The following is a 14,192-nucleotide window of genomic DNA, read 5'->3' as shown; positions in this document are numbered from 1 at the left end:
GGTTGTAGCTTTGATTTTCTATGAGCCGAAAATCTCTCCTTGCGTATATGCACCCAAACCCAACCGCTGGGCTGAAAGACAACATGTTTGCGCCTTTTATTGGCTTTGTTCGCATACACATGATTCCTCTTTTCAATCTGGTTCTGCACACTCTCATGGAGTGTCTTTACCACTTGTGCTTTATGATTGCCATCCAAACTTACCCTTTCATCAATAAGCAAAGGAATCAAATCCATTGGAGTTAAAGGGTTAAATCCATACACAATTTCAAATGGTAAAAATTCAGTAGTAGAGTACACACTACGGTTATATGCAAACTCTATAAATGGCAAACAATCTTCCCAATTCTTTAAGTTCTTTTGAATGACAACACGCAAAAGTTGTGTTAAGGTCTTATTAAATACTTTGGTTTACCCATCTATTTGGGGTTGACAGGTGGTTGAAAACAACAGTTTAGTACCCAATTTTCCCCATAACACCTTCCAAAAATAGCTAAGTGATTAGTACTTAAAAGTGCATGTTTATTAGGGTTTTATATCTTCATTTTGCACTTAAAGTATCAATAACTCCTTAACTAAAGCATGTTTTATAATAACAAGTTTGACACTATAAGATACCTTAATTTATGGTAAATGCTCATCTTAAATGCAGGCCTATCACATAAATGAAAGGATTGATTGATGAGTTTAGGTATTGAAAGTGAAAGGATAAAGAGATGGCCAAACCTAGAAAAGAGATGTTGGTGCAGTCCAAACTAGAACATTGCTCGGTAATTGGATCATATCTGGAGCTCTAGATCTCGGATTTAGGTCTATTTTATATGGATGGAAAGGTAAGACATAGGCCTACAACTTTTATAAGGAGCCCAAGATTTAAAAAGGCTGTTTTGAAGTCCAAATTGTAGGAACAACAAAGAAGTCCGAAGCTGTCCTGCAGCCCAAACAGTGTTCAGTGTTCAGCCCATATCTTGAGTTCTAGAAGTCCAAATGACCTCATCTTTTTTTTTTTGTTGGAAATATGAGACAATTTCCTAGAACATTCCTAAGGATTCTATGCAAATTAAGATGTTAGCAATGATGTCTTGTTCAGACAAGAAGATAAGGATTGTCACCAAGTCAAGATGTCGCCACCCACTCATCAATTAGTCAACAAATCAATAGTTCCAAATTTTGGCCTATAAAAGGAGGCATTTACCATGTATTTAGGCATCTTGGTTTCCAGATCAAGATCATGCTCTTGCTTTCTCTCTTTGTATTGCTTATGTTTTGTTTTCATTAATATCAAGTTTATGCACTTCATTTCCTTTCATTTACTTAGTTAATTTGTTTTTCATTTATGTTCTTATCTTGTTCATTTATGTTTCTTTCTTTCATTATGTTTAACTAAGTTAATTATGTCAAGGTCAAAAGGGTACACTAATGGTGTAAGAATAAGTATAATATAAACTTAACATGGACCTTAATGTTGGATACTAACATGTTTTATATTTGTTATCTTGTTCACTTTTAATACTTTGCTTGTTAAATGGTTAATCTAGATTTATGTTGTGTAACACTTGGTACAACAAATACTTGGCACTTTCATAGCCCATACTGTATGGTATAACTGACACCGGAGTTATGAAAGGAACTTGATTTGTTGTTAATATAAGTTATAATCATGAATGCATGACAACATTTACAAGTATTAGCATTATTCGAATAAGATAACTAATGTAATCACGTTAACAATTTATAATCTGATTAGAACCTCCTTTATGTGTGGTTTCTAATTGAGTAATAAGAGTTTATACTATACTTGTTTGAAGTACTATTAGTGGATCTTCTAACCTTGATATTTGTTTTTATTATTGTTTAATCCTTATATCAACCTTACCTCTCAAAGCTCTCTTTATTATTACTACTACTATTATTATTATTTACATTCTTGTTATATTTTATGTAAGTTAAGTATGCTCTGTGATTGATCAAGGATCCTGACATTGTTGGTCTTACCTTGTTCATTCGCATTAGAAATCTGTTTATATTATATAATATATCTCTTTGATCTTTTCATAAACTCAGTATATAGGCTGGAAACCTATGACCCGATCTTTTAGATCATTCTCAGGTATAACAACGCCACGTACTAAGTATTATTATTACTATTATTATTACTATTACTATTACTATTACTATTACTATTACTATTACTATTACTATTGTTGTTGTTATTATTGTTGTTGTTGTTGTATTGTTATTTATAATTTATAAAATTAACCTCTCTGTGGTTCGACCCCGGTCTTGCCGAGTTATTTATTACTTCGACACTCCTGCACTTGGGAGAAGACATCAAGCTTTTGGTCGTGTCACTAAGGAACTTAACATCTCTATCAGAAACAATGTTGATGCGAACCTCGTGATCAAGTGGTCACGCAACGCACAATCAAGATTGAGATCTAATCCCAGAAAGCTGAAATAGGTCTGATAGGAGTGTGACATAATAGAAACCTGTCTCAAGGCACCAACACTATTGGAATGAGTAGAACGACGTCACGAAGCCAGTTAATCTGTGATAAGTCAAATTCAGTTCGTTCAAGAACTGAAGAATGCAAGAATCACTCTCACAAGTTAAAACTGAAAAATTCAGAATAATAATCATCAAAGCTATTGAAATTTAGGTTACATAGTTTAAATAGTTCTTAAAAGTAACCCTAATGGATCTACCCTTATGGGCTGAACTGACCCACAAACAAAACTGACCCAAAAACCCTAAACTAAAAAGCCCATAATTTGATCCAAACAAGTCTTGTACCCTAGCTCAAAACAAAGTTTTAATAACTAATCTGTCATTAAATACCACCAACCCTTCTTTCCTTATGTAGCTAGGATGAATAAGGAATCCTTATAAGAAAAGGATTCTGAAACATTAATGAATCATTGCCACACTTGTAGATTATATTGCAGCTCATTAAAGATCCTTGTGGAACTAGGAGATTCCCAAAACCAGCTGCCACATCAAACTCCGATTGACCTGAATGTTTAACCCAAGGTAGTAAAACATGTCTGGAGAGTCCACATAAAATATTAGCCCGATTCAATGGTCAAATTGAGAATTATGACTGTTGCCGTAAACCTAGACTGTTGCGCTTTTTATGCCAAAATCCAAATTTGACTTTACTTGGGTCGTATCACAGGGCTGAACCGTATCAAATGCTCTTAGGGACCCTGGGAAGGCGTATTATCTCCCTAAAGAACAAATCAACAATGTTAGTGGTATCATCGATTTTATGACATGGAATAAAGTGTGCCATCTTTGAAAACCTATCAATAACTACAAAAATTGAATCCCTACCTTGTTTTGACCTAGGTAAACCTAAGACAAAATCCATCAAAATATCGACCCATGGTTCCTTAGGTACATGCAAAGGGATATACAAGCCATGTGGTTGAGTCCTAGACTTTTCTTTCCTACAAGTTATGCATTTATCACATATATGTCGCACATCTTTTTTTCATTTTAGGCCAATAAAAATGCTCATGCGACACATCCAAAGTCTTAGCAACACCAAAATGCCCCCATCAACCTGCCTCTATGTGCTTCACGTATAAGCAATTCATGTATAGAGATTAGTACTTAAAAGTGTATTTTTATCAAGGTTTTATATCATCATTTTGCACTTGAAGTATCAATAACTCATTAACTAAAGCATGTTTTATAATAACATGCCTAATAATATAAGATGCCTTTAATTTATGGTAAATGTTTATTTTAAATGCAGGCCTATCACATAAATGAAAGAATTGATTGATGAGTTGAAGTATTTAAATTGAAAGGACAAAGAGAGGGCCAAACTTAGAAAAGAGATGTTGGTGCAGTCCAAACTCGAATACTGTTTGGTAATTGGGTCATATCTCGAGTTCCAAATGTCCAAATTACCTCTATTTTTTTTTCTGGAAAGATAAGACAATTTCCTATAACTTTCATGAGAATAGGTGATTCCAATTCTGATGCTAGCAATGATGTTTTATTCATACAAGAAGATAAGAATTTTCACCAAGTCAAGAGTTGGCCACCCACACAACAATTAGTCATCAAATCAATAGTTCCAAATTTTGACCTATAAAAGGAGGCATTTTCCATGCATTTGGGTGCTTGATTGTTCAGATAAAGAACTTGCTCTTGCTCTCTCTCTTTATATATTTTTTTGTAATTCTTAAGTTTTACTTTAATTAATATCTTGTTTATGCTTTTTATTTCCTTTCCTTTACTTAGTTAACTTGTATCTTATTTATATTCTTATTTTGTTTATTTATGTTTCTTTTCTTCATTATGTTTAGCTAAGTTTATTATGTCAATGTGAAAAGGTTACACTAATGGTGTAAGAATAAGTATGGTGTAAACTCAACATGGACCTTAATGTTTAATATTAACATGTCTTATCTTTTTATCTTACTAATTCTTAACACCTTGCTTGTTAAATGGTTAATCTAGATTTGTGTTGTATAACTGACTAGTACTTAAAAGTGCATATTTATCAAGGTTTTATATCATCATTTTGCACTTAAAGTATCAATAACTCTTTAACTAAAACATGTTTTATAGTAACAAGTCTAATACTATAAAATGCCTTAATATATGGTAAATGTTCATCTTAAATACAGGCCTATCATATAAATCAAAGGATTGATTGATGAGTTCAAGTATGGAAATTGAAAGGACAAAGAGAGGGCCAAACTTAGAAAAGAGATGTTGGTGCAGTCCAAACTGAAACATTGTTCGGTAATTGGGTCATATCTTGAGTTCTAGATGTCAAAATGATCTTAAATTTTTACACAAATTTAGTAAGACATAAGCTACAACTTTCATGTGGACACCAAGATCTAAGAAGGCCATTTGCAAGTCCAAATTATAGCAACAACGGAGAAGTCCGAATCTGTCCAGCAGCCCAAACACTGTTCAGTGTTTGGCCCATATCAGGAGTTCTAGAAGTCCAAATGACCTTCATTTTTTTTCCAGGAAAGCTGAGTCAATTTCCTACAACTTTCATGTTTTCAAGTGGTCCTAGTTCTGATGTTAGCAATTTTGTTTTATTCAGATAAGAAGATAAGGATTTTCACAAAGTCAAGAGTTGGCCACCCACTCAACAATTAGTCATCAAATCAATAATTCTGAATTTTGGCCTATAAAAGGAGGCATTTGCCATGTATTTAGGGGCTTGATTGTTCAGATCAAGAACTTGCTCTTACTCTTGCTCTCTCTCTTTATATTTTTTTTGTAATTCTTAAGTTTTGCTTTCATTAATATCTTGTTTATGCTTTTCATTTCCTTTCCTTTCCTTAGTTAACTTGTATCTTATTTATGTTCTTGTTTTGTTTATTTATATTTCTCTTCTTCATTATGTTTAGCTAAGTTTATTATATCAATAACACTTGGTACAACAACTGCTTGGCACTCTCATAGCCCAACTGTATGGTATGAAAGGAACTTGATTTGTTGTTAACATAAGTTAGCATCATAAATTCCTGATAATATTTAAAAGTTTGGTGTTACTTAAATAAGATAATTAATATGATCATGTTATCAATTTATAATGAACTATTAATGACAAATCATCCAATTGGAACCTCCTATATGTGTGGTTTCTAGTGGAGTAATAAGAGTTTATACTATACTTGTTTGAAATATCATTAGTGGATCCTCTAACCTTGACACTTGTTTTTATCATTGTTTAATTATCACATTGATATTCCATCTCAAAATTCTCATCAACTTCTTCTTCTTCTTTATTACTACTACTACTACTACTACTACTACTACTATTAATATTATTATTACTATTACTATTATTGTTATTATTGTTGTTTTGTATTATTGTTATTTATAATTTATACAATTAACCTCCTTATAGTTCGACTCCGGTCTTGTCAAGTTTTTGGCGCCGTTGCTGGGGAGGTAAATTCTTGTACAAATTATAGTATTTATTTTATTTTGTCTTTTTACTTTTCTTGTATCTAACTTTGTTTCTTTTGTTTTCTTCTTCCTTTTATTCTCTTTCTACACGTGCATGAGTGTTTGGTCACGTACATTAAGTGGTAGACTTTATAAGGTATCCTCATCATTTTCAGAAAATATGTCCGAAGAAGATAACCGGTCACTTCATAATGAGAATAATGAGAATAACCGTGTTAGAACACTTAGAGACCACATGAATCCCACAAGAGCAAGTGCACCCTCATGCATAGTTTTCCCTCCTGATGCATCTCATTTTAATTTTAAGCTAGACATTATTCAACTTTTACCTTCTTTTCATGGCTTACATCTAGAAAATCCATACTTGTATTTGAGAGAATTTAAAGTTTGTAACACCTATAATGACTTAAATTGTAGCATGAATACTATTAGATTAAAGCTTTTTTCTTTTTCATTAAAAGATAAAGCTAAAACATGGCTACAAAATCTTAGGTCAGGATCCATTCGTGCTTTGGATGAAATGCAACAAGAAGTTTTAAAGAAGTTTTTTTCCATCTCACAGAACCAACTCTTTCAAAAGACAAATCACCACTTTCACTCAAAAACCAGGTGAAACATTTTACCAATGTTGGGATAGGTATCGAGACTTGCTTAATACTTGCCCTAATCATGGTTTTGAAACATGGAGATTGGTTTCAGAATTTTATGAAGGGTTAACACCTAAAGATAGGCAAATGGTTGAATTGATGTGCAATGGAACTTTTGAAGATAAAGACCCTAATGAAGCAATGGAGTACCTAGACTTTCTAGCTGAAAATGCGCAAAATTGGGACACTACGGGCACTTATGAGGCAGCATGTAAAACCCAACCTCATACATCTAGTGGAGGTATGTATAACCTTAGGGAAGATCATGACCTCCAAGCCAAGTTTGCATCTTTAGCTAGAAAAGTCGAGGCACTAGAATTGAAAAGGAGTGATTAATTAAAATCTGTTCAAGACATTGTGTGTAAAATCTATGGAACAAATGAACATGCAACCAATGATTGTCCAAATTTACCTTCTTTCAAGGAATGCCTCCATGAATAAGCTCATGTTTTAAACAGTTTCCAAATGCCTAATCATAACCCATACTCGCAAACATACAGCCCTAGTTGGAGAAACCACCCAAATTTAAGTTGGAAGAGTGATAATAATAATGCACAAACTTCACAGCCACCGTTTCAAGCACACTATAATTTTCAAAATTCTCATGGATATGCACCTCCTTATGCTCCACCTCCTAGAAGAAATCTTGAGGAAACATTGTATGCATTCATTGAAAAGCAAGAGGCAATCAACACTCAACTTGCTCAAGGCATAACAGATTTTAAAGATACTCTTGCAAATTAACATCTGCTCTTAGTTTCCAAGAAAAAGTTAAGTTTCCATCTCAACCACAACAAAATTCAAAGGGGCAATACAATGTAAATGCAAGTAGTTCCAAAAGCCAACACATGGATCAAGTCAAATCAGTCATCACTCTTCGCAGTGCTAAGATTATTGAAAAACCCACTCTTGAACCTTGTGAGAAAGATGATGAGTCAATCTCTGAGAATAAGGAAGGGGTTGAATCTAAACATTGTAAAGAAAAGATTGATTCTCTTCCAGCACTTCCATTTCCTCATGTCATGACCAAACAAAGGAAAGTCAATCACAATTTTGAAATCCTTAAACTTTCAAACAGGTAAGGAATAATATACCTTTGTTGGATGCTATTAAACAGGTACCTTCCTATGCTAAATTTTTGAAAGATCTATGCATTGTGAAGAGAAAACTGAATGTGAAAAAGAAAGCATTTTTAGCCAAACAAGTAAGTGCTATTCTTCAGAACAATAATGCTTTAAAATAAAAAGACCCTGGTTATCCTACAATTTTTTGCTTTATTGGAGAACATAAAATTCAAAGAGCTTTACTTGATCTTGGAGCTAGTGTGGATTTACTTCCATATTCGATTTTTCAAAGTCTCAATCCAGGTGAGTTAAAACCAACTTTTGTAACTCTTTTACTTACTGATAGATCTGTAAAAGTGCCTAGAGGAATAGTTGAGGATGTGTTAGTACAAGTTGATAAATTCATTTACCTTGTAGATTTTGTTGTCTTGGATACACAACCTATTAAAGCATGGAATTCAATTCCTGTTATTTTAGGACATCCAATTCTTGCAACTTATAATGCATTGATTAATTGTAGGAATGGATTGATGAAGCTATCATTTGGAAACATGACATTGGAGATGAATATTTTTAACATTTGCAAGCAACCTAGAGATGATAATGATTTACAGGAAGTGGATTTTATTGAAAAATTAATTCATGATCAATTTCCAATCACTTTCAATGAAACTGAGATTGATGAACCTGACGATTTGTAAATGGTCTATTTTGAAAAAGAATAAAAGTCAAAGAATTGGAGACCACAAACTAAAGAATTGGCACCACGATCAATTGAGTCCATACCTTCAAGTGTTCAACCACCAAAACCTAATTTGAAGCCATTACCATTCAATCTTAAATACTCATTTTTAGGAGAAAATGAAACCTTTCTGGTAATAATCTCTTCCAAACTTAATGCACATCAAGAAGGTAAGTTATTACAGACTATAAAAATGCACAAAAATGCATTAGGATGGACCATAACTGATATAAAAGAAATTAGCCCTTTGATGTGTGCACACAGGATTTATTTGGAGGAAAATGCTAAACCCTCTAGAGAAATGCAACGAAGACTTAATCCTAATATGAAAGAAGTAGTGAAAAATGAAGTCATTAAGCTTCTAGATAATGAAATCATTTATTCTATTTCTGATAACAAATGGGTAAGTCCTACCCAAGTTGTACCCAAAAAGTTTGGAGTCACTATGATAACAAATGAGAAAAATGAGTTAATTCCAACTCGGACTATTACTGGTTAGCACATGTGCATTGACTATAGAAAACTTAATTCAATAACTAGAAAAGATAATTTCCCTTTACCTTTAATAGATCAAATCCTAGAAAGAGTTGCACATCATGAATTTTATTGTTTCCTAGATGGCTATTCAGGTTACAACCAAATTAAAATTGCATTGGAAGATCAAAGAAGACTACTTTCACATGTCCATTTGGTACTTTTGCATATCGAAGAATGCCTTTTGGATTATGTAATGCACCAGCCACATTTCAAAGATGCATGCTTAGCACATTCAATGATATGGTTGAACGTTTCCTTGAGATTTTTAAGGATGATTTTTCTATTTTTGGTGATTCATTTGATGATTGTTTAACTAACTTGGAAAATGTTTTGAACAGGTGTGAAGAGAAGAATCTTGTACTGAATTGGGAAAAAAGTCACTTTATGGTAACAAATGGCATTGTACTTGGTCACATTGTTTCATTGAAAGGAACTAAGGTTGACAAATCTAAAATCGAGTTAATTGCTAACTTACTAATTGACATTACCAACAGCTTGATGTCTTCTCCCAAGTGCAGGAGTGTCGAAGTAATAAATAACCTGGTAAGACCGGGGTCGAACCATAGGGACATTAACTATATAAATTATAAATAACAACAATGACACAACAACAACAACAACAATAATTAGTAGTAGTAGTAGTAGTAGTAGTAGTAGTAATACTAATACTAATACTAATACTAATAATAACAATAATAGTAATAATAGTAATAGTAGTAGTAGTAGTAGTAATGATATTAATAATAGTAATAGTAATAGTAAAGAGAGCTTTAAGATGTAAGATTGATGTAAGGATTAAACAATAATAAAAACAAATGTGAAGGTTAGAGGATCCACTAATGGTACTTCAAACAAGTATAGTATAAACCACACACAAAGGAAGATGCATAATTGTCAACATGATTACATTAATTATCTTATTCAAGTAATGCCAATACTTGTAAGTATTATCAGGTATTCAATATGATAACTTATGTTAACAACAAATCAAGTTCCTTTCATAGCACAAGTGTAGGTTATATACCATACGGTTGGGCTATGAAAGTGCAAAGCATTTGTTGTACCAAGGGTTGTTCAACACAAATCTAGATTAACCATTTAACAAGCAAGGTATTAAGAGTAAGCAAGATAATAAATATAAAACATGTTAGTATCAAGCATTAAAGTCCATATTGAGTTTATACTATACTTATTCTTATACCATTAGTGTAACCTTTTCACCTTGACATAATAGATTTAACTAAACATAATGAAAGAAAGAAACATAAATAAACAAGATAAGAACATAATTATATAAATAAAGGAAAGGAAATGAAAAGCATAAACAAGAGATTAATATAACATCAAATAAAACTTAAACATTACAAAATACAAAGAAAGAGAGTAAGAGCTTGATCTTGATTTGAACACCAAGATGCCTAAATGCATGGCAAATGCCTCCTTTTATAGGCTAAATTTTGGAACTATTGATTTGATGAATAATTGTTAAGAGTGTGTCCACATCTTGACTTGGTGAAAATCCTTATCTTCTTATCTGAATAAAACGTCATTGCTAACATCAGAACTAAAACCACCTGTACTCATGAAAGTTCTAGGAAATTCTCTTAGCTTTCTCGAAAAAGAAAATTGAGGTCATTTGAACTTCTAGAACTTGAGATATGGGCTGAACACTAAACAGTGTCCGGGCTGCAGGACAGATTCAGACTTCTTCGTTGTTGCTATAATTTGGACTTGAAAACAGCCTTTTTAAATCCTGGCCTCCACATGAAAGTTGTAGGCCTATGTCTTACCAAATCTATGTAAAAATTTGAGATCATTTGGACATCTAGAACTCGAGATATGACCCAATTACCGAATAGTGTTCCAGTTTGGATTGCATCAACATCTTTTTTCTAAGCTTCACCCTCTCTTTATCTTCACAATTTCAGTAGTTGAATTCATCAATCAATTCTTTATTTATGTGTTAGGCCTGCATTTAAGATGAACATTTACCATATATTAAGGTATCTTATAGTATCAGACTTGTTATTATAAAACATGCTTTAGTTAAGGAGTTATTGATTCTTCAAGTGCAAAATGATGATATAAAACCTTGATAAACATGAACTTTTAACTACTAATCACACCCCCCAACCAACTTCTTATTAGTCTTTAGTAATCAAAGTGTTAAAATAGAAAAACAATTTGCAAGTTCCACAAAGCAAGGCATTCATCATTCAACTTCCATTAATCTATCCAAATAAACAAACTCTCATTAAATTTATTTTCCTGCTTCATATTTCTTAAACAAGATATTAATAAACCTTATTTTTATGTGCTGAATGAAAACATAGATGATGGGGCTTTTGTTGGAAGAAAACAATGTTATGTTCGAATGTTTAAGGTTAACGTCCTTGGGTTGGGGTTATTATTATTATTATTATTATTTATTTATTTATATACACATACAACTTAAAACACAATGTATCTTTAACCTATGTAACGAGTTTTAGGCTAATGACTCCCAGATCAGTTGGTCTTAGGGTATTAGGAGTTGAGACACCCGTACGAGCTGAGCAACTCAGGTTGCAGATACTGATATGTAGATAGTGCAATGTTTGATTCCTTTAAGCTTTTCTCCTTAACCCATGTAACAAGCTTTGGGTCAATAGCTCCCAAGTCAATTGACTTTAGGGTATTAGTTGTTAAAACACCCTTTCGGGCTTAATTGCTTAGGTTAGGGAGGCTACAAAACCAAACTTATCTACATTTTTATTATCATCAATATTATCAATTTTTTTTTTTGCAAATTATATACTATCCCTTTCCCTTAGTTGTTACCTTCAACAAAAGAACATTATTAATGTAATAATCCAATGTGCAACCCACAATCATATGTTAAAATGTGTGTGTGTGAAAATGAAGGTTTAAGAATACTTGTTAAATGAGTATATGAGCAGAATCAAGTGATAACAATGCGAGAGTTTGTAAACCTGAATATTTTAAGAAGTATTATGATAGACCTTGGTAATGATACTTACTAAGATGTGTCTAAAGAGTCAATAAAATTTCCTCCTTACTCTGCCATCCTAATAAGGATACTTACTAAGATGTGTCTCAACAGTTAATAAAACTGACTCCTTACTTTGCCATCCTAATAACAATTTTGTCAAATGGTTTTAATAATAGCAAAAAAGTTAGTAAGTTAGTTTTTTTTTTTTTACTGCTACCCTCTCCCCCCAACCGAAACGAGACATTATCCTCAATGTCCTAAGGTAGAAATATAAAGTATAGAAGACATCACCTGAAACAGCGAACAATGATAAACCTGAAACACACTTAAACAAATATAAGAAGTAACAAAACAAAATAATATGCTATTAATAAAACCAAAAGACACAAGTTTTCACAAATGAAGGCTCAAATCTAATTTAAGCTTTTTACGGCTTTCCTTAGTTGACCAATTTAGACGACTCATGTAGGGATCAATGACATGGATGAAAGATTGTAGTTGGTCAATCAATTGTTCAGTAGTAGCAGCATAGATTATGATTTGTCGTGCCGAAGATGTTAGAAATTCATGTTCCATAGTTTCATCAAGAAAAGACAACAAATTATCATAGAAACCATTAACATTTAACAAACCTATAGATTTATGGTGAATGTGCAGTTGGGCCCAAGAGGAAATATGAAAGATCTCTTTCAATGTGCCCAAACCACTTAGTAAGGCAATGAAGGCATTGGCATGGTTAAATATGACATTCAGTCGATCAGACATTGTGGGGACCTGTAGTTCATCTCTAATTGTTTTTCCAATGATGTCCCCATTTGCTAAAGCTTTGGGGACAACCCCCAAAACTTGATTGCCTCCTAGAAATGCAACTATTGACACCCTCCATTAACCCAAGGATGCCTCCCCAATACACTAAATGAATCTTTCTCTCAATTAATACCTGACCAAGATGATTTGCTGATTCTAAAAACTCCTTTTCTTTCCCAGGACTGAATCCACTGAAAACACAAATATTTCTTATGTGATGACTTGAGGAACCTACCATTTCTATACACTTCTATATTTGATGAATGTATGGGTTGAGTAGAAATGAAGGGAAGGAAGAGAAGAATTTATAGATGAGAAATTGAAAATGCAATCATACCACCTATATATAGGCCAACTGTTGTCTCACACTCTCTCTCTTTATTTATTTATTTTGAAAAAGCATGTATGTACAAGTAATTGTGATTATGGCTCACATCTTCCCATGTGTTGGGGATAGGCTTCCCATCTAGTTTTCTTAAAAACTAGCAAACATGGTCTTTTTTAGTCAGATTCCCAAGACTAAGTCGAGCTTGTTTTTTATGGAATTGTGGCCATAAATCATGAATTGCTCGATGCACATCTCCACTAGGATGCGTCTCAAGGGTCAACAGAAGATTATCTAAAAACCCCTTACTCAGGCCATCCTTAATGAGTTGTATTTTATCTTCACGGTTTAAAGATACCATTCCTAAAGAATGACATGTCGCATTACAAGTCCATCTGGCACATCTATGACAGACTTTCAGTCGTTTTGCATGGCGTTTCTTCGTAAAAGTGCTTTTACCTGTTCCAGGCATGTGTGAAATGAAAGAATTGGAGGACTCACCTGATAATCGGACCTTTGCTTCAATTAGCCAGCGTATATCTTCAGGAATTCCATGATTCATTAACAACCTCAATCTTGCACACCTAGCACGGTAAATTTTTATAATCGTATTTGAAGGCAAAATAGGAAAATACCTTTTTCAATTTTTCAAGAGTGGTGTCCATTTTCAAAAGAGAATTGGAGAAGAGATTCAAAGAAGGGAGAAAGATCAAAGAATTGTACAAATATATACAGATATCAGTTATTATGGGAAATTGAAAGAATCGACTTAAGTCACAGAGTACCGTTATCCGCCGTTTGATCGGGGTGAGAGAGAGACTAGCAAAACAAAAGTTACACCAAAACAAAACACAAAACAATGTGAGAAAAAAAATCAATAGATATACAGGATTATTCAATTCAATAGAGTCATTTTCAACTGAAAATTTGTCAAAATAAACTTTCAAACGATGCCCATTTACCTTGAAAACATTGTCATTCTTTGGATTCTCGATATCACAGGCCCCATATGGGTATACATGTTTCACAATAAAAGGACCGCTCCATCTTGATCTTAGTTTTCCAGGAAATAAATGGAGTCGAGAATTATACAGCAAGACTTTTTGACCAACATTGAATGCTTTTC

The 14,192-nt window shown here is 33.0% G+C and overlaps 1 pseudogene; it reads left to right on the top strand.

Annotated features, from left to right (window-relative positions):
- Nucleotides 1–6,046: 6,046 nt before the first annotated feature.
- Nucleotides 6,047–14,192, top strand: part of LOC140954402 (uncharacterized) — a 72,119-nt pseudogene continuing 63,973 nt past the window's right edge.

This window comes from Populus alba, chromosome 13 (genome assembly GCF_005239225.2).
Source record: "Populus alba chromosome 13, ASM523922v2, whole genome shotgun sequence".
In the NCBI taxonomy this organism is placed as follows: Eukaryota; Viridiplantae; Streptophyta; class Magnoliopsida; order Malpighiales; family Salicaceae; genus Populus; species Populus alba.
Note: the sequence above shows the minus strand (reverse complement) of the source record. Positions and strands in the feature narration are given on the sequence as shown.